Source organism: Canis lupus, chromosome 4 (genome assembly GCF_003254725.2).
Source record: "Canis lupus dingo isolate Sandy chromosome 4, ASM325472v2, whole genome shotgun sequence".
NCBI lineage: Eukaryota > Metazoa > Chordata > Mammalia > Carnivora > Canidae > Canis > Canis lupus.
In genome coordinates, this window is record NC_064246.1 from 25,126,301 (window position 1) to 25,148,936 (window position 22,636).

The 22,636-nt window shown below is 36.2% G+C and overlaps 1 protein-coding gene and 1 non-coding gene across 14 annotated transcripts in view; one reads left to right on the forward strand and one right to left on the reverse strand.

The window, feature by feature from the left end:
• ADK (adenosine kinase) overlaps positions 1 to 22,636 on the forward strand; it is a 506,333-nt gene that overhangs the window by 208,026 nt on the left and 275,671 nt on the right. The window lies entirely within an intron of this gene.
• Positions 204 to 270, reverse strand: LOC112652049 (small nucleolar RNA SNORD2). Its single transcript, XR_003131216.1, has one exon. It is a non-coding gene; the product is annotated as a small nucleolar RNA SNORD2 (small nucleolar RNA).

Genomic DNA, 22,636 nt, shown 5'->3' on the forward strand with positions numbered 1-22,636 from the left:
CATTGCAGGAACCTAACCCTGTAGTTCCCATAGGTACAATGTTTCCGTATTCATAAATTAGAGCTAAGGAAGCTAATCTCATTGATCTTTTGAAGTCTTTTTCTCGCCCCCCCCCCCCCAAGTTTCGCCAATCCCACATCAAACCACAATTTCTTGTTCACACCATGTATTCCATTTGGAACATTAATTATGTCTAAATAATTAAGTGTTCAGCAATGAATATTCTCTTCATCAGGTCATTTCTGAAAGATGACTGCTATCATTTCACTTGAAGTGTTTCTTTTTAAACTTAATATTTCATAATGTACTTTTTTATGAACATTTACTGATGTTAGACCAGGCTATGTATGCATCATTCATCTCTTAATATCTTACATCACACGCTTTTAACATAACCATGATAACTGCTGTTGATTTAAGTGGACTTCATGTTTATACTTTGTAGCTCTGCTAGAATTCATTGATCTGCTTCAGATTTCTGCCTGAAATGTTTTTACTGCTCATTATACCATATATTGTAATATAATACCATATATTGCTCTAGGATATTTGTAACCATTTACACTGAGTTTAGTCATTTTATCTGAGGGCTTGCTAATTTGTTAATAGATGAAGAGTTAGAAACATCCTTATCTAACAGTTATGAGCTATATATTTACATACTTGACCATATTCAGTGAATCAAAGTGTATTTTTCATTTTTCAAAACTAAAGGAATTTGAGGCTCCCTCTTTCTGACAAATGGAGTAACAAATAGTAGATTAATTGTCTCACCTGAAATAATAAGACAAGTTCTATGGTCATGTCTATAGATGCAGAAAAAGCATTTCAAAATCTAACGTTGATTCCTTATAAAATCACTTTACAGACTGGGAATATTGGGGAGACCTCAGCCTGGCAGATAGCATTATTAAGAACCAATGGTAACATTGTATTTGTTGCTGAAAGGCTAAATGCTTTCCCACTAAGATTAGGAACAAGACCAGAATGTCTGCTTTCACCACTATTTAACATTGTAGTGGAGGCTCTAGCCAGAGTCCTTAGACAATAAAAAGGAAAACATCTAGATTAGAAAAGCAGAAGTAAATCTGTCATTATTCACCAGTGATATGATCTTCTATGTATATTATCCTATGGAATCTACAAAAAAAAACCTAGAGCTAATAATTGAGTTTCGCACATTAACAGGATTCAAGATCAGTATTTTCAATCGAATGTATTTTTCTTTAGCAATAAAAAATTTGAAATTTAACAAAAAGCAGTGTTTACCATAACATCAATAATATAGGGGACAAATCTGACAAAAATATGAAACTTGTTTACTTAAAACTATAAAACGTCACTGAAGAAAATTAAGTGGACAGATTGCTGAGATAAGTCACCAGTAGTTTGATCCATAAAAGAAAAAAAATTAATTGTATTTTGGGTATATACGTAGGTCAAAACTTACATAATTTTATATCTTAAATTTGTGTAAATAATTTGGCATTATTTAAACCTCTATAAAGCTATTAAAACATATCAACAAACAGAAAAACTAAGGAAATTTGTGACCACGTAACACAAAATGATTTGTCTAAAGTCAACTCAATTTTTAATCACAAGATAACCTCTAAAAATGACAACATCACTGAACAAAAGTTAATGAGTGTGGTATATAGATTGTTAGATGCCAGTTAGCATTATTTCTTTGAAAACCAGATCTAGCTTAAGGATTCATAAGCTTGACCAACTTTTTTACTTGTTAAAATACATTTGCCTACAATGTCTGGAATAGCATTCAAAAATCTGGGCAACATCTTTTGAACCTTTTTTCTACAATTGCTCCAATAGATTATGATTAGAAATGAGTTTCCGTGTTTAGGGTAGAAAATATTTAAGAATTATTTATTATTAAGAATTTTTTATTAATATTTTTAAAGATCATATGGAGTAATGTTAACATATTTTAAAATATTCTTGAAATTTTTATTGTGGAGATATGGTAAACTATTAGTTTCAGGGTAGCTTTTTAGTCATGTTTCCTTTTTAAGTACATTATTGTTTTTTTCAAACAATACATTATAATGAAAAATTCGCAATGAAATGTGTGTAGAAGTTGCAAATTTGGGGTTTGGTAAAAATGTAAAATCAATCACGTTTATATATTAGAAAAATCTTAAACTTTGCTGCCCCACGCATGCCAAAAGATAAAGTCCATTCCCCTCAACTTTCTGAAATGGTTTAGATTTCTAACATATGTAGTTTGAAAAGATATGTATTTGTTTTTACTTATATTCTGGAAAAACTGGGAGGTTTAGCCATAATGCTGACACATCAATGTATGAAAAAATTGATAATCAATGTATGAAAGAGATTGTTTTTTGCAAGAGAGAATTCATACATTAAATTAATTACATTCTTTAATTGTGTACATGTCTTGGCTATCAAGGAATTTCCATTGTGTACCTATTATTTCTTAGAAATGAGTTATGAATTATCCTGTAATTGAAATATTCTATTTTTTGTGGACCTTACAAAATAATAGTTTCTATGAATAATGAACTTTTTTGTGTGTCTCTTAATAACTTGTAATTTTTAATACCAGTTGACTCTTTGGGGGCGAGGTACACATAGTGTTACTGCTGTTAAAAGTGAACTAAATGAAGACTTACAGTTCTTAAAGTAATAGTTGCATGTCTTTTTTACTATATATTTTGTTACTTAGTGCCTGTATGATCATTTTGTTATTGTTATTTAAATCCCAACTCTGTCTAATAAATGGGGCATTTATGATAATCAGTACTTTTTATTTTAATAAAAATTCCATTCATATTTTCACATCAGTTATAGTCTCAGTTATTGTTTCTACTTGCTCTCCTCAGAACAATGACTTTAAATTAAATCTCAGCATGATTTTTACATGTACTTCAGATCCTTCCATGCTGAGTTAGTAGGCATTTATTGAATGCTTAATATTTCTTTATAGCATTGATTTGGAATATGTTTCTTGAATTTTAAAATATTTCGAGTCACTCATCTTACTCTTTGAAAGCATAAAACTTTTATGAGTAACTCATTTACATTACTTCCATTTCAAGTTAATAATACTAGGCGTTATTTGGAAAACTAGGAAAAAATTATTGTGAAATGACAATTCTGCTCCAATATTCTCAGGATAATTTAACATTTCTTCTTTAACACTCTTTTTTTGTATGTGTTATTTATTTGGGTCCAACAGAAGTTGGATAAAATGCCCTTTTTAATAACTTTTATATCTTAATAGTCTAAAGATGTTTAAGTGAATTGAATTGTGGCTTGTATGGGTATCTATTAAGGATTCCCAAATTGGAAGGTAAGGAATAATCTAACAGGTGGTGGCCTGACTTCATTGTTGTAACTTAGTAATCATCCTAATTTCAGAGTTTGTTGAATGTGATTCTTTTTTAGCCCCATGCTCTCATGTCTACATGCTCTACATTATCATCCCTTATGGCTTTGTGTATGAAATATAAAGTTCTAGCATTCTGCCGACTAAAGCTTCTCATTCTTTGTAATCTTTCCCTGACTTTTCTCGTATTATTTCAGTTCTTTGATTATATAGAATTCTCCTACCCCTTGTACCTCTTAAGTTTCAGCGCCTTCTAATCTGCCTTTCTACTGCACTTATTAGATAATGCATCTGGCCTCACTTAAATTTTTCCTCTCAATTTTTGTGTCCTATAATTTCACAATGGCTGTCCACCAATTCTAATTCAGTCTAACTTTCTATCTACCACTTTTTTATACCTTAGGATATTAAGACTATTAGGTGAAAATCATAATAACATTATACAGGTGAGTCCTTTTACAAATTCTTGGTTTTCAGACCCTCACTTTGCTCATCCTAAGTAACATTTTTGAAAATTGTAGATTTTCTCTAGAAATTCTTTTGAAAATTAATGTCTTATATAATTTTAAATAAATACGTTATTATTCATCCACTTGAAGGAGACTCATTTCCAAAATAGGAATGCATTCTAGAAAGTTGAGGAATATAATTGATAGGTGAAAACACTACTGTATGTTCTACTCTGCTTGCAAATAGAAGTGTGGTTCTTTTATTTATGACCTGAAATAAGTAGAACAAATCTTGTCAAATTTTGCATTAAAAACACTGCTTTATAATTAAGATTTTTACAGTGATATACAGGATAAGCACTTCAAAATATAAAAGCAGTTCCATGATTTTGATAATTATCATTGTATAACATGCTAATATTAGGGTAAACTGTATAAAGGGTATGTGGAAATTCTCTTATTATTTCTGCAACTTTTCTCTAAGTATAAATATCACATCACAGTGTAGATATATTAGCATACTGGTTACATAAAATTTATGTATTAAAAACTGATATAAAAACTAAATTTCCGGGGCTAGGAATTTGGGTGGCTAGGTGGTTGAGTGTCTGCCTTTGGCTCAGATCATGATCCTGGGGTCCTGGGATCAAGTCCACATCCTGCAAGGAGCCTGCTTTTCCCTCTGCCTATGTCTCTGCCTCTCTCTGTGTCTCTCATGAATAAATAAATAAAATCTTAAAAAAAAAAAAACCTAAATTTCCTAAAGCATATATGTTTTTTAATTATCCAAAATTAAATTATAAACCTATTCAATGAGTCCATCTATATGCAAGACATTTTCTAGGCATTGTAAAGGAATGACACATGTCTGCATCTACAGTGCTTTCTGTTTCTTACCCAATTGTCATTTTTCTTTGTATTTATTCAAATTTTTATTTCCTGCATTATCTTCCCCTACCCTCACCAAGCAACTTCATATCCTACTCTGTAAATATAATAGAAATCACCAGGTTTCCACTTCATCTTCTCTTCAAATTTGTTTATATAATTTTATCTTTTTAACTCCATTATGACGTCTTTTTCATTCTCTAGAACCTCAAACTGTTATCCTTTTCCCCCTTTCCCTTCTCTATGAGATGTATAGAAAGAGTATTATAAAAAAAATTTTCAAGATTTATTTATTTATTTTAGAAAGGATGGATGAGGCAGAAGGATAGTGAGAGAATCCTAAGAAAACTCCCTGCTTAATAGAGAGCAGACCCTGGGCTCTATCTCGGGACCCTGAGATCATGACCTGAACTGAAATCAAGATTTGAACCCTTAACTGGCTACCCAGGCACCTCTGTACTTTAAATTTAGTACGAGGTTACCACTCATTGTTTATTCAATACCTGCAGTCTAGGATCTCAATTTTACCTCCCTTTGAAACATGGTATTTTTTTTTTTTACAAAGGTCACGAAAAATATAGTTGTCAAATCCAATTACTGTTGAAAATCTGGATCGTAATTGACCCACTTGTTTAATTTGTTGATTACTCTCTCAATTTTGAAACTTATTTTTCTTTCTTCCATTATCTTTCAGGAAAAATGATACTCTTTGTTCTTTGCTTATTAACTCCTTGATGTCCTTTCTCTGTACCCTTTACTGACTTAACTTTTTCTGTCAATTTTTATTGTTTCTAATTTCATAAATTATAAAGATATAAAATAGATTAAAAGGCCAAAAAGATTGTAGGTGAAGGAAAATAAAATGAAAACAAGAAAAATATTTGCAAGATGTATCAGAAAAAGAGGTAGTATGTCCCTTATATGAAAACAGATTCTAGGATTCTTTGCATTGGTTAAGAAGAAAAGAAAAACCCAACTGAAAAGTAAATAAAAAATATAATGAGTAATTCAGTTTACCTAAGAAATGAATTGTTTATAAGTAAATGAAAAGCTCCTCACTTTAATTAACAATAAAAAATACAAGTTAAAATAAAAGTTACATTTGTTGTCACATTGTATTAAAAAAACTGATTGGGGGGGAGGAGCAAGATGGCGGAAGAGTAGGGTCTCCAAATCACCTGTCTCCACCAAATTACCTAGAAAACCTTCAAATTATCCTGAAAATCTATCAATTCGGCCTGAGATTTAAAGAGAGACCAGCTGGAATGCTACAGTGAGAAGAGTTCGCGCTTCTATCAAGGTAGGAAGACGGGGAAAAAGAAATAAAGAAACAAAGGCCTCCAAGGGGGAGGGGCCCCGCGAGGAGCCGGGCTGAGGCCGGGGCGAGTGTCCCCAGGACAGGAGAGCCCCGTCCCGGAGAAGCAGGAGCTGCACCGACCTTCCCGGGGGAAAGGGGCTCGCGGGGAGTTGGAGCAGGACCCAGGAGGGCGGGGATGCCCTCGGGCTCCCCGGGACAGTAACAGCAACTGCGCGTCCAGGAGAGTGCGCCGAGCTCCCTAAGGGCTGCAGCGCGCACGGCGGGACCCGGAGCAGCTCCAAGGGGCTCGGGCAGAGGAAGAGGCTCTGTGCGGAGGGGGCTGCGCGGTTCCAGGAGCAGCTCGGAGGGGCTCGGGCGGCTGTTCCGCGGAGGGGGTTGCGCGGCCCGGGAGCGCGAATCCAACGGCGCAGACTCCGGAGCACAGGGCGCCGGGACACAGCCCAGGATCCGGCCTCCCCCCGGGACAGGCAGAGGCCGGGAGGGCCCAGGACAGCAAGGAAGCTCCTGCCCCGAGCTGAGCAGATCAGCGGCCCCGCCCCAGAGCCTCCAGGCCCTGCAGACCGAGTTCCTGCCGGAGCTGAATCCAGGTTTCCAGAGCTGGCCCCGCCACTGGGGCTGTTCCTCCTGTGGCCTCACGGGGTAAACAACCCCCACTGAGCCCTGCACCAGGCAGGGGCACAGCAGCTCCCCCAACTGCTAACACCTGAAAATCAGCACAACAGGCCCCTCCCCCAGAACACCAGCTAGACTGACAGCTTCCAGGAGAAGCCAAGGGACTTAAAGTACACAGAATCAGAAGATACACCCCGTGATTCTTTTTTTTTGTTGTTGTTTTGTTTTGTTTTGTTTTGCTTTTTGATTTGTTTCCTTCCCCCACCCCCTTTTTTTCTCCTTTCTTTTTCTTTCTCTTTTTCTTCTTCTTTTTTTTTTTTCGTTTTTTTTCTTCCCTTTTTTTTCTCTTTCTCTTTTCTTTCCTTCTTTCTCTCCTCTCTTTTTCTCTTTTTCCCAATACAACTTGCTTTTGGCCACTCTGCACTGAGCAAAATGACTAGAAGGAAAACCTCACCTCAAAAGAAAGAATCAGAAACAGTCCTCTCTCCCACAGAGTTACAAAATCTGGATTACAATTCAATGTCAGAAAGCCAATTCAGAAGCACTATTATACAGCTACTGGTGGCTCTAGAAAAAAGTATAAAGGACTCAAGAGACTTCATGACTGCAGAATTTAGAGCTAATCAGGCAGAAATTAAAAATCAATTGAATGAGATGCAATCCAAACTAGAAGTCCTAACGACAAGGGTTAACGAGGTGGAAGAACGAGTGAGTGACATAGAAGACAAGTTGATAGCAAAGAGGGAAACTGAGGAAAAAAGAGACAAACAAAAGACCATGAAGATAGATTAAGGGAAATAAACGACAGCCTGAGAAAGAAAAACCTACGTTTAATTGGGGTTCCCGAGGGCGCCGAAAGGGCCAGAGGGCCAGAATATGTATTTGAACAAATTCTAGCTGAAAACTTTCCTAATCTGGGAAGGGAAACAGGCATTCAGATCGAGGAAATAGATCCCCCCCTAAAATCAATAAAAACCGTTCAACACCTCGACATCTAATAGTGAAGCTTGCAAATTCCAAAGATAAAGAGAAGATCCTTAAAGCAGCAAGAGACAAGAAATCCCTGACTTTTATGGGGAGGAGTATTAGGGTAACAGCAGACCTCTCCACAGAGACCTGGCAGGCCAGAAAGGGCTGGCAGGATATATTCAGGGTCCTAAATGAGAAGAACATGCAACCAAGAATACTTTATCCAGCAAGGCTCTCATTCAAAATGGAAGGAGAGATAAAGAGCTTCCAAGACAGGCAGCAACTAAAAGAATATGTGACCTCCAAACCAGCTCTGCAAGAAATTTTAAGGGGGACTCTTAAAATTCCCCTTTAAGAAGAAGTTCAGTGGAACAGTCCACAAAAACAAGGACTGAATAGATATCATGATGACACTAAACTCATATCTCTCAATAGTAACTCTGAATGTGAACGGGCTTAATGACCCCATCAAAAGGTGCAGGGTTTCAGACTGGATAAAAAAGCAGGACCCATCTATTTGCTGTCTACAAGAGACTCATTTTAGACAGAAGGACACCTACAGCCTGAAAATAAAAGGTTGGAGAACCATTTACCATTCGAATGGTCCTCAAAAGAAAGCAGGGGTAGCCATCCTTATATCAGATAAACTAAAATTTACCCCAAAGACTGTAGTGAGAGATGAAGAGGGACACTATATCATACTTAAAGGATCTATTCAACAAGAGGACTTAACAATCCTCAATATATATGCCCCGAATGTGGGAGCTGCCAAATATATAAATCAATTATTAACCAAAGTGAAGAAATACTTAGATAATAATACACTTATACTTGGTGACTTCAATCTAGCTCTTTCTATACTCGATAGGTCTTCTAAGCACAACATCTCCAAAGAAACGAGAGCTTTAAATGATACACTGGACCAGATGGATTTCACAGATATCTACAGAACTTTACATCCAAACTCAACTGAATACACATTCTTCTCAAGCGCACATGGAACTTTCTCCAGAATAGACCACATATTGGGTCACAAATCGGGTCTGAACCGATACCAAAAGATTGGGATCGTCCCCTGCATATTCTCAGACCATAATGCCTTGAAATTAGAACTAAATCATAACAAGAAGTCTGGAAGGACCTCAAACACGTGGAGGTTAAGGACCATCCTGCTAAAAGATAAAAGGGTCAACCAGGAAATTAAGGAAGAATTAAAAAGATTCATGGAAACTAATGAGAATGAAGATACAACCGTTCAAAATCTTTGGGATGCAGCAAAAGCAGTCCTAAGGGGGAAATACATCGCAATACAAGCATCCATTCAAAAACTGGAAAGAACTCAAATACAAAAGCTAACCTTACACATAAAGGAGCTAGAGAAAAAACAGCAAATAGATCCTACACCCAAGAGAAGAAGGGAGTTATTAAAGATTCGAGCAGAACTCAACGAAATCGAGACCAGAAGAACTGTGGAACAGATCCACAGAACCAGGAGTTGGTTCTTTGAAAGAATTAATAAGATAGATAAACCATTAGCCAGCCTTATTAAAAAGAAGAGAGAGAAGACTCAAATTAATAAAATCATGAAGGGATCCCTGGGTGGCGCAGCGGTTTGGCGCCTGCCTTTGGCCCAGGGCGCGATCCTGGAGACCCGGGATCGAATCCCACATCGGGCTCCCGGTGCATGGAGCCTGCTTCTCCCTCTGCCTGAGTCTCTGCCTCTCTCTCTCTCTCTGTGACTATCATAAATAAATAAAAATTTAAAAAATAAAATAAAATAAAATAAAATAAAATCATGAATGAGAAAGGAGAGATCACTACCAACACCAAGGAAATACAAACGATTTTAAAAACATATTATGAACAGCTATACGCCAATAAATTAGGCAATCTAGAAGAAATGGACGCATTCTTGGAAAGCCACAAACTACCAAAACTGGAACAGGAAGAAATAGAAAACCTGAACAGGCCAATAACCAGGGAGGAAATTGAAGCAGTCATCAAAAACCTCCCAAGACACAAGAGTCCAGGGCCAGATGGCTTCCCAGAGGAATTTTATCAAACGTTTAAAGAAGAAACCATACCTATTCTCCTAAAGCTGTTTGGAAAGATAGAAAGAGATGGAGTACTTCCAAATTCGTTCTATGAGGCCAGCATCACCTTAATTCCAAAACCAGACAAAGACCCCACCAAAAAGGAGAATTACAGACCAATATCCCTGATGAACATGGATGCAAAAATTCTCAACAAGATACTGGCCAATAGGATCCAACAGTACATTAAGAAAATTATTCACCATGACCAAGTAGGATTTATCCCTGGGACACAAGGCTGGTTCAACACCCGTAAAACAATCAGTGTGATTGATCATATCAGCAAGAGAAAAACCAAGAACCATATGATCCTCTCATTGGATGCAGAGAAAGCATTTGACAAAATACAGCATCCATTCCTGATCAAAACTCTTCAGAGTGTAGGGATAGAGGGAACATTCCTCGACATCTTAAAAGCCATCTATGAAAAGCCCACAGCAAATATCATTCTCAATGGGGAAGCACTGGGAGCCTTTCCCCTAAGATCAGGAACAAGACAGAATGTCCACTCTCACCACTGCTATTCAACATAGTACTGGAAGTCCTAGCCTCAGCAATCAGACAACAAAAAGACATTAAAGGCATTCAAATTGGCAAAGAAGAAGTCAGACTCTCCCTCTTCGCCGATGACATGATACTCTACATAGAAAACCCAAAAGTCTCCACCCCAAGATTGCTAGAACTCATACAGCAATTCGGTAGCGTGGCAGGATACAAAATCAATGCCCAGAAGTCAGTGGCATTTCTATACACTAACAATGAGACTGAAGAAAGAGAAATTAAGGAGTCAATCCCATTTACAATTGCACCCAAAAGCATAAGATACCTAGGGATAAACCTAACCAAAGATGTAAAGGATCTATACCCTCAAAACTATAGAACACTTCTGAAAGAAATTGAGGAAGACACAAAGAGATGGAAAAATATTCCATGCTCATGGATTGGCAGATTTAATATTGTGAAAATGTCAATGTTACCCAGGGCAATATACACGTTTAATGCAATCCCTATCAAAATACCATGGACTTTCTTCAGAGAGTTAGAACAAATTATTTTAAGATTTGTGTGGAATCAGAAAAGACCCCGAATAGCCAGGGGAATTTTAAAAAAGAAAACCATATCTGGGGGCATCACAATGCCAGATTTCAGGTTGTACTACAAAGCTGTGGTCATCAAGACAGTGTGGTACTGGCACAAAAACAGACACATAGATCAGTGGAACAGAATAGAGAATCCAGAAGTGGACCCTGAACTTTATGGGCAACTAATATTTGATAAAGGAGGAAAGACTATCCATTGGAAGAAAGACAGTCTCTTCAATAAATGGTGCTGGGAAAATTGGACATCCACATGCAGAAGAATGAAACTAGACCACTCTCTTTCACCATACACAAAGATAAACTCAAAATGGATGAAAGATCTAAATGTGAGACAAGATTCCATCAAAATCCTAGAGAAGAACACAGGCAACACCCTTTTTGAACTCGGCCACAGTAACTTCTTGCAAGATACATCCACGAAGGCAAAAGAAACAAAAGCAAAAATGAACTATTGGGACTTCATCAAGATAAGAAGCTTTTGCACAGCAAAGGATACAGTCAACAAAACTCAAAGACAACCTACAGAATGGGAGAAGATATTTGCAAATGACATATCAGATAAAGGGCTAGTTTCCAAGATCTATAAAGAACTTATTAAACTCAACACCAAAGAAACAAACAATCCAATCATGAAATGGGCTAAAGACATGAACAGAAATCTCACAGAGGAAGACATAGACATGGCCAACATGCATATGAGAAAATGCTCTGCATCACTTGCCATCAGGGAAATACAAATCAAAACCACAATGAGATACCACCTCACACCAGTGAGAATGGGGAAAATTAACAAGGCAGGAAACAAATGTTGGAGAGGATGCGGAGAAAAGGGAACCCTCTTACACTGTTGGTGGGAATGTGAACTGGTGCAGCCACTCTGGAAAACTGTGTGGAGGTTCCTCAAACAGTTAAAAATATACCTGCCCTACGACCCAGCAATTGCACTGTTGGGGATTTACCCCAAAGATACAAATGCAATGAAACGCCAGGACACCTGCACCCCGATGTTTATAGCAGCAATGGCCACAATAGCCAAACTGTGGAAGGAGCCTCGGTGTCCAACGAAAGATGAATGGATAAAGAAGATGTGGTTTATGTATACAATGGAATATTACTCAGCTATTAGAAATGACAAATACCCACCATTTGCTTCAACGTGGATGGAACTGGAGGGTATTATGCTGAGTGAAGTAAGTCAGTCGGAGAAGGACAAACATTATATGTTCTCATTCATTTGGGGAATATAAATAGTAGTGAAAGGGAATATAAGGGAAGGGAGAAGAAATGTGTGGGAAATATCAGAAAGGGAGACAGAACGTAAAGACTGCTAACTCTGGGAAACGAACTAGGGGTGGTAGAAGGGGAGGAGGACGGGGGGTGGGAGTGAATGGGTGACGGGCACTGGGGGTTATTCTGTATGTTAGTAAATTGAACACCAATAAAAAATAAATTAAAAAAAAACTGATTAGAATTCAGTGTTAGGAAAGATAGAAAGCAAAGAACTCTTTTATACCCTTCTATACTATTTTGTATGGCTATGAAAACATACCATGATCTCATGGGTGATGGGATGAGCCCCACTTCAAGCTCTGCACTCAGTGGAGAGTCTGCTTGAAGAGTTTCTCTTTACCCTGCTCTCCACTTGTGCACGCCCTTTCTCTTTCTCTAAAATAAATAAATAAATCTTTAAAAAACAAAACAAGATAGTGCAGCTGCTTTGGGATATAGTCTGACAGGTCTTCAAAAGGGTAAAGATACAGTTACTATATGATCCAGCAAATCTGGTATATACCCAAGAGAAATGAAAACATGTATTCATAAAATCTTGTATACTAATGTTCATATGTTTGTCATAATAGCAAAAACATGTAAACAACCCATGCCCATCAACTGATTGAATGGAGAAGTAGATGTAGAGTATCCATCTGATAGAATATTGGCTGTAAAAAGAAATGAAGCACTGATTCATACCCCAATGTGGAAGAACCCTGAAAACATTATGTTAAATGGAAGAAGCTATATACAAAAGCCCATATATTTTATGAATCCATCTTTGAGAAATGTCCTGAATATGCATATTTCTACTGTCAGAAATATATTAGTGGTTGCCCAAGGCTTCTGGGTATGAGGTGTGAGTGTGATGACTGTGTTAAGAGGTTCTTTGGTGGGGGGTTGAAAATATTCTAAAATCAATGTAGTGATGCTTGAACAACTCTGAATATACTAAAAGCCATTGAAGTGTGCACTTAATTTTTTAAAAAGATTTTATTTATTCATGAGAGACACAGAATGAGAGGCAGAGACATAGGCAGAGGGAGAGGCAGGCTCCCCACAGAGAGCCCCAGTGTGGGACTCGATCCCACGACCCCTGCTGAAGGCAGATGCTCAACCACTGAGCCACCCAGGCGTCACTGAATTGTATACTTTAAATATTAATTGTACATGGACTATATCTCAATTAAGCTGTATGTTAAAAAAAATCTTTTGATCTGTTTAACTCTTCTATCCATACATGACTTTTACTGTGATGCATTGGTCATTTGCAGAGTTTTTGTTTATTACGCAGATCTTGCAAATGTTTGTAAAAAGTCTCATTTTTCAATATCACTATGAATTGTAAGAAAATGGTCTTTTATGTATTGAGAATCTCCCTGTGGTGTATACAAGTTTTACACAATTATAATTTTCAGTTTAAAAGCTCAAATTTAAAAAAAAAAATTTTTAAAAAATAAAATAAAATAAAATAAAAGCTCAAATTTTATTATTAGCAGTATTCTTGACAGTTATTTTTTTAAGTGACAGTCTTACTTTTTTTTTCAGTTTCAAGAAAATGTCTGCCAAATACCCAAGTCTGAATAACTATCATTTGTCTGTCAATCAGTTTTTTCAAATAAAAATTTTTTTTTTTTAATAAAAAGAGCAGTTCATATAGAAACTCAACTGCACAAGTGCTTTTTCTCAGGAAACCATTGTTATCTATTCATACACAGAATTAAAAAGATGTATATTTAAGGGTCATTGTTTAATAAAAACCAATGATTTTTGCTACTTCCTTAAAAAATTCTTAAATTTATTTGGTATCTTTTTAATGTGAGCACAGGGTTGTGATAAATCCAGTACAACTTGATTACATTGCCCTTTTTTGTTCTTAGGTAAGAGCAGTCTCATAATGAATTTGCAGTATGAAAGCAAATGTCAACATAGTAAAAATGCAGATAACAAACATCTCAATATTGTGAAAATTAAAAATTAAAAAAGTTGACTTTGTGGATACCCTGACAAGTTCTCAGGGTCTTCCAGCAGTCTTCTGATCTTTTTTCAGTAGCTGATTCTCAGTAATTTTTCTTTAATCCTGACTTCTTTATGGAACTACAAACCTAATTTGCAATAATCCAGTAGGTATCCCTACATTAATATCTTTTTAATTCTATATGTTCAAACTCTATTCACAACTCTCTGGCCTGTTACATTGCACTTGCTCCTTTTGTTCTTATCTTTTCCTGTTAACGACATAACTGTCCATTATTCATCCAATGAGAGACATTATAGTCATACTCAACCTACATTTTCTCACCTCTGACATTTAATCAGTTCCAAATCTTGTCCTTTTTGCCTCTAAAAAATGTTTCTTACATCTGTTTCCTTTCCTGATAATACTTAATATTGAGATCTTTGTTTCTTAATACCGCATGGCTTAGTAATTGGTCTTCCTGTGACCTGCTCTGGTCTCCTCTTGTTTTTGTCAAAAACAGTGAAATGTCTTGGATTTTACCCTACTTGCAAGCTAACAAGTTAGTCTTCCACAGTTTCATACATGTTGACAGAAGACAAGAGCCTACTGTGTCAGAGACAAATGAATTTTTCTCAAGGCACAGCAAGCAGCATGAGTTTCATATTCCCATTGGTTCTGCTTGTCCCCCCAGTGACCGAGGGGGGCAACTTGGAGATTGACCCAGGTGGAAGCTGTTTTCATGGTTTATATCACAATTGAGTAATCTTGAACTTGAGAAACCCTTACCTTTAAAGGTGCTTCTTGGAAATCTGCCCAACCTTTACCCTAAGATAAAGTCACTATCTTTATCTTTTAAGACTGTTCGCTATTTAAAAAATAAAAACTAAACTAAATTTGTTAAGACTTATAGAGACAGGATAGACCCATAGAGAATTTTCTCCCAGCATTTTTTGGTTAGTTTTCTGAACATCGTTGCCAAAATTATCTGCCTAAAATACATTTTTATCATGTAACTCTCATCCCAGCTTGCTTTTCAGTATTATGGATGATTAGTCTATCATAAAATATGCTGATATGGACTCTCTGCCTTAACTAATTCCAAGTAAGTTCTCAACATAGTATCCCTCTGTGTTTTTATACATATTTTTCCCTGTGTGTAATTTACTTTTCTTTTACTTGTTCTCAGCCTGATCAAATCTTCAACCTTCAGCAACCAGCTTGTCATTTTCTCTTTGACGTTTTCATTACCCTCAAACTTCTTGGTGCTCTCAGAATATTTGCATGTCCCTCTTATAATGCTCATTGTATTTTAGTAGTTTCCATGCTGTCTCTTCCAGTAGACTGTGAACTCTTTAAGGTCCTATTTGAGCTTGTATTCCCTCATAGAGTACCTTAGATATAATAAGAGCTTAGGGATCCCTGGGTGGCGCAGCAGTTTAGCGCCTGCCTTTGGCCCAGGGCGTGATCCTGGAGACCCGGGATCGAATCCCACGTCAGGCTCCCGGTGCATGGAGCCTGCTTCTCCCTCTGCCTGTGTCTCTGGCTCTCTCTCTCTCTGTGTCTATCATAAATAAATTAATTAATTAAAAAAAATAAGAGCTTAATAGAAGTTTATTGGATTAACAGGTATATAATTACATGGTGTGTGCCCAGTAACATTTTTATTCTGATGATGTTATAATTGAGCTACTGATAAGATCCTCCTTGAATTCTTTGCATGTAAATCATTTTCCTGAAAGAACTGTATACATTTTAATTGTCAGATGTTACTATGTAATTATCTGATATTACTTTGCAAAAAAATATACATGATTATTTTCCATTGCTGTTTATATTGTTGTAAGAATAGATTCAGACAGGCTAAAGTGTGGGCCCACCAGAGATACAGATATGCCTGGGAAATTGTCCTGTGATTCACCTGGTCACAAATTAACACTCGGTACTATGATCAAGTTATTACCACTTATTTACACTTGGTAGATTCGCAGGCTCAAAGCTAATGTCTTTTAGATTCAATCAGGAAAGACCAGAATAGCATAAGCACCTCAACAGTATGATGAGAATGGCAAAGGGAGCTTCTTGAAAGACATATGGCATCCTCACTCTGAATAGGAAATAGCATCAACACATCCTTAATACAGATATGAAAGCCAATGAAGATTGTTTCTGTATTTGCAAAGTGCTGTAGTTTTTCTATGTATAGCTCTCTTGATATTTTAAAAGCTTATATTCTCTATCTAAATTAAAGGAGTATGTGTATTATTGCCTATATCTATGGTCATTATTCTCTCAAGCACTGCCATCCTTTTGACAAACTTTCAGATCTTTTTCTTACTGATTTTTGAGAGTGCTTCATACATTAAGGATAATTCTTGTGCACCCTCTACTCTCTGCCACAAACACATACTTTTTCCTGGGTTGGTGATCTTAGGTTTATATCTGGTCACAGCTAACAATATTTTCCTTTACACTATTTGGCATTCATTTAGGAAATATGTCCATGTTTTAAGGTTTTAAAATAAGTTGCTGAATTTTATACATTGCTGGTTTTTTACATTTTTAGTTAAAGGGTGACGGGGAAGAGTTCCCCCCCCCCCCAAAATGACTTATGTACTTATCCTAACTCAATGTATTGAATAATTTGCTCTTTTACCATCTCTACGAAATGTCATCTTTATCCTTTACTGTACTGCTATTGGTAATTACCACTGGATCTATGTTTGAATTCTGTCTTTTCTCATTGATTTCTTTCTGTGTCAGTACTAAATTGTTTTAATTGTGGTTGTCAAATAATACATTTTAACACCTGGTAGTAAATCCTTCCCTCCAGCCCTCCCCACAGTCGTTTTGTTAAGTAAACTCTATACCCAATGTGGGACTTGAACTCAGAACCCCAAGAACAAGAGTCCACTATCATTACTCACTTTTCAGAATGTACATTCATATTATCCCTTCAGGTGAATTTAAGGATCATACTGAGTTTTCAAACTATCACATGGGAATTTATAGGTTCACTGGAGAGAAAATAACATTTTTATAATAAACTTTTTAGAATAAATGTTTGTCTTCTTTTTTTCCTACATCAAGATTTCATATTAATTTCCCACTTTATATGTGTGTGTGTATTACTTTTTATTCTAGAAAATTTCATTCTTACACAGTAGAATGGTATAGGGGCATCTAGGTGGCTCAGTCTGTTAAGTGTCCGATTCTTGATTTCAGCTCAAGTCATCTTCTCAGGATCCTGAGATTGAGGCCCACATGGGGCTCTGCACTTAGCAGGGAGTCTGCTATAGATTCTCTCTCCCTTTGCCCCACCCCCTAAGTAAATAAATAAATCTTAAAGAAAATAGTAGAATAATGTAATGAACCCCATGAACCCATTATCTAGCTTCAATAAGAATCAACATTTGGCCCAACTATTTTTCTTTTTCTCATATGAGGCAAATCCCAGTTCTCTTGTCATTTTATCTTTAAATCCTCAGATTGCCTTTCCAAGAATGACACTTAAAAAGAAAACCATCCTGGGCAGCCTGGGTGCTCAGTGGTTTAGCACCACCTTCAGCCCAGGGCCTGATCCTGGAGACCTGGGATCAAGTTCCATGTTGGGCTCCCTGCGTGGAGCCTGCTTCTCCCTCTACCTGTGTCTCTGTCTCTCTCTCTCTCTGTGTCTCTCATGAATAAATAAATAAATAAAATCTTTTAAAAAACTGTCCTATTACCTTAAAATATTAATTTCTTAATGCTATTTAATATCCAGTTCTGATTTAGATTTTCATAATTGTTTCAAAAATACACATTTGTGATAGGTTTATTTGAATTAGGACCTAAATAAGAATCAAACATTGCATTTATTCTTTGTATCAGTAATCTTTTATCCCCCCCTTTTAAGGTTTTTTTTTTTTTAAGAGAAATGGGGTTATTTGTAAAATATCTCACTCTGTATCTCATTAGTTGCTTCATATTTAGTATTTGCTTATAGTTAGAGCTAGATGTTTGTGGGTTGTTGTTTTTTGGTTTTTGTTTTTTTTAAGATTTTGTTTATTCATGAGAGAGAGAAAGGCAGAGACCCAGGCAGAGGAGAAGCAGGCTCCATGCAGGGAGCCCGACGTGGGACTCAATCCCGGGTCTCCCGGATCATGCCCTGGGCTGAAGGCGGCACTAAACCGCTGAGCCACACAGGCTGCCCGAGAATGTTTTTAAATACATTTTTCAGTAACTTAACATCTTACCAAACTCTCTTTACTATTTCTAACAATTTTTTAATGGATCTTCTTCAGGGATCATTATAGAATAATGCTTTGAACTTGGGCTTTCTTTGTAAAATGTTTAGATTCAAGTCCTGGGTTATTTACACTTTCTGTGCCTCAGTTTTTTCATCTGTAAAAGGGAGATTATAAGTGTACTACCTCATATGGTTTATAATGAATTATTTTCCATAATATGCAGAAATTAAGTATGTAAATTTTCCTTTTCTCCTGCAGATTGTGACATTATGCTTTTACCTTTTCAGTGTTTTTAGTGCTTTATTTAATTTTAGGATGTAATTATAGTGGTATAACACTTTAAATAATGGCAGTGGTAACATGCATCTTTCAATAATATTAATAAGTAATTTTGGAGGAAGCATTATTTTATTCTTGTTTTAAAATAAATAATTGATAGCATAAAAATAAATGTTTGATATCTATTGATCTCTCTTTTGCTATCTCTTGATTTCTTATTAAGATAAAACTCATCAAATACTTATTGAGTATCTACTTATTTTGCAAGTGCTGGCATTGGTGAGCAAAACATAAAAATTCTTGCCTTTATGGAGTTCATACTTTAATAGAAACAAGAAATATAATGAATGTAATATATGAGGAAATTAGAAGGTGATAATGAATTGGAATAAAAAGTAGAATGTGGTATTGGGAATGATGGAACAAAAGAAGCGTTTTACAGTATTAAATGGGGTGTGTGGGAACAGTTTCCTTGAAAAGATGAGATTTGAATACAGACTTTCTAGATGAGGGAAGAGCCATCTGGCTAGCTGGGGAAATCCAGTCTGGTAGAGATGTCAGCAGTTGCTAAGGGAGAGCATGTTTGGCATGTTTCAGAATCCTACAAGGAGTTGAGTTTGGTTGGAGCAGAATACGACAAGTGCAGGAGATGAGGTTAAAGAGACAGCAGGGGGTAAAGGAGATTGACTTGATCCTGCAGGGCCTTATAGACTAATGTAAGGATTTTTGCTTCTTAATCAGTGATATGGAGAGCATTATAGGATTTCAGCATGGCATTCACTGACAACATTTTAAAAGGAAAATGTCAAGGATGGAAGCAAGGAGATTAGGAAACCATTACAACAATCCAGGCAACAATAGAGGCTGTCATAGTTCATCGTAACTTAGATGGTTGGTAGCAGTGGAATTAATGAAAAGTGGTTGAAGAAAAAGGGGTTAAAATCTGGAAATAATTTAAGAGTAGAACCAATAAGCTTTATCAAAGGACTGGGTAGGGATGTGAATAATGTCTAATTGATTTACTTCCTCTACTTTTATATACAGTAGCAAAAATGATCCTTATTTAAATTTGATAATTTTGCTTTTTTTGTTAAAGGTCCTTCAGTAACATCCTGTTGTACCCTGAATAAGATTTATTCTCCTTCCCATCACCAACAAGGTGTGCATGATCTGAAACTTGAATATTTTTCCTAATTTATATTAGCTACTCTCCATCCCTCAGAGTTTTAGCCACACTGCTTTTCAGTTGTTTGAATATGCCAATCTCTTTCTTGTCTCAGAAGATTTCCTTATTGATATTCCTTTGGTTATTGTCTATACAAATTCTTATATTTCAGAAAACTGTAGTTTTGCTATTTGTCAGGGATATGGGTCAAAGGAAATCTGAAAAAGTAGCTTCAAAGACATCCTCTACCCCTACCCTGTTTTTCCTTTATCCTAAAGTAAGAAAGGGTAAAAGAAATCTATGGTGTGAGTTCAGGTTTACTACCGTAAGTGTTTAAGAAAGGTCCCTGTTACCATGACAACAAATGCATGAATTTCAAGATGAAAATTTTCAGCATATGGTAGTGATAAAATTGTAGCATTCCTATTCTCTTAGTATAGAATTGCTCTTTGTCAAGTTAAAAAATATACTATGAAAATCCCTATTAAAATTAATTTTAAAATGCTTCTTTATTTTCCAATCATTTATTGTAATTTGAAATTATACCTAAAGAATATACTTTCATAATTCTGTCATGCAGAAAATTAAGCATTTGGTTTGACATTAAAATTCTTTTTCAGTCTATATTAGATCTTTGCTTAAAAATTTTTTTAAAAATCTTTGCTTAAATGGTAAATAAAGTGGTAAACAGTTTAATGTATTGGGAGTTTTTGACAATGGAAAACGACTTGCCACTTTATAGATTCCTTTGCCTTAAATGCTTTCTAACTCCAGTGGAGGAAAGCTGTTAAGCTTTAAGTGCTCTGTCATATTTGCAGGCTTTTATAGTAGAAGAGAACAGCAGTGAGCAATGATGATGGAAAACGATGGCAGGTAGACTTAAAACACCATAAAGCACAGACGATTGTGTGTAATGCCTTGAATTGAATCCTTTTTGAATGAAATGATCAGCCATATGTGCCACCCTTATGGACCCTGTAAGAAGAGGAGAAGAAATGTGCCCTAATGCTAACTGTGCATGAAATTGCAGTGTTAGGAGATATTGACCAGATGTTTCAATCTCAACAAATAGCTTGTTATGTGACTGAGTGAAAATATCTTTGCTGCTTTGATCACATACACCTTGAAGGAAGGGGTAATTTAATAGAGGCTGTCATAGTTCATCATTGTCAATAAACTTTGACTTGACCTTTGCCTTATGTTTTTGATGTTGCTGCTGATAGGTGTTGATGGGCAGATGTTTACTGCCTTGAGGGATTTTGCTTTTTACAACATGTATGTTAGAAATAGTAAAAGAGAAGGATTTTTCTCAATTCTTTTCTTGTTCTTTGGTTGTTAGTTGGCATGTTTCTCTGTGGATTTTGTAAAATTTCTGGGCAAATGCACCTGAGTAACATTCTTACCTCTAAAAACCACTGTGTTTTCTATATAAAGGTTTCTTACCCTCCTTACCTCTTTGTCCCAGTTTTAATTTGCCATGATAAAATTCTATTTAGATTTTTTTCCTTGATGTATATACCATATATTCTTCAGTTCTTTTCATAGCTTGAAGTGATGGGTCTTTCAGAAAATCACTATAACTTTCTAACTTTTACAGTGAAGGACAGTGATAACCAGAGAAATTAAGTACTTCCACAAGGTTACACAGTTATTCTTTTTCAAGCCAGTTAGTTCTGACTGAGGTCTGATGATACCCATTCCATGATTTTCTTCACTTCCCTTTCTTTCCTCATATCCAGAGTAATGACTGAGTATAGCTTCTGAAATTATACAGACTGGTGTTCTGCCACTGACTCACTTTCTCTGGCTTCCTCATTTGTGAATTGGAATAATATTTACCTTGTGCATGGTGGTTAAGATTGAGAGATAACTTAGTAGGTAAAGAACTGGCATAATGGTGGGCATATAGTAGGTACTTACTAATTTAGCTCTTAACTCTTTGTTCTTTCTAATTCACCTTTGGCTAACTATAGTATCTTTTTCGCTAACCTTTAGGTTAATTTTTTTTTGTAAGATTTTATTTATTTATTCATGAAAGAGAGGCAGATACATAGGCAGAGAGAGAAGTAGGCTCTCTTCAGGGAGCCCGATGCAGGACTCGATCGTAGGACCCTGGGATCACACCCTGAGCCAAAGGCACATGCTCAACTGCTGAGCCAGCCAGGCATCCATAATTTGGTTTTAGTGCATTTTTGTTAAGTTTCTCCGGGAAGATGTTTGGAATATATGCCCAAAAATCATATTATTTTAGTAATTAATTTTAAATTATAATAAATATATGGATGAATAAAAATGTCCTTTAAGAAGTTGCTTAGGGGCTCGGGGAGGAAAAAGTATTTTGTAGCCCTCTCAGGGTCCCTAGCTGGGTCTGAAAATTAAATGGATAAAATATACAGACTTATTTAATATAAGTTTCTTGTGACAGAGCCTTCATTAGGATGTGAAGACCGGACGAAACAGTTTCACCCAAGTGTTTTTATGCTAGATCTGATGAATAGTGGGATACTTAGTAGAAATATGATAGGTCAGAGAGTATGAGGCAAGTGTAGTAAAACCGAGGGAAATTTAGCAAGGCCTTTTTGTTAAGATTCTTTTGGTCCCTTTGTCTTCGGAGATGTGGGTGATCTTTTCCTCCAAGTATAGGGAGAACACCTCTCATGTGTTCCAGGGAAGAAGGAGAAGAAGGTCAGAGTGACTGTCCTGCTTCTGCTATTTTCTCAAATTCCTCCAGCCAGTGTGCCATAATTTGGAGTATGTCCTGAACCCCCATCAGTGTATTGCCACATATGTACAACATCATTTCATTGCCAAAGGGGATTTAGTAATTTTGCTTAATATTATGGAAGTGCTGTATTGAATTCTGAAATGTCTGAAGATATTTTCTAAGACTTTTCCTAAAGATCAGATTTTTCCTTAAGAGATCTTCTTCTAACAT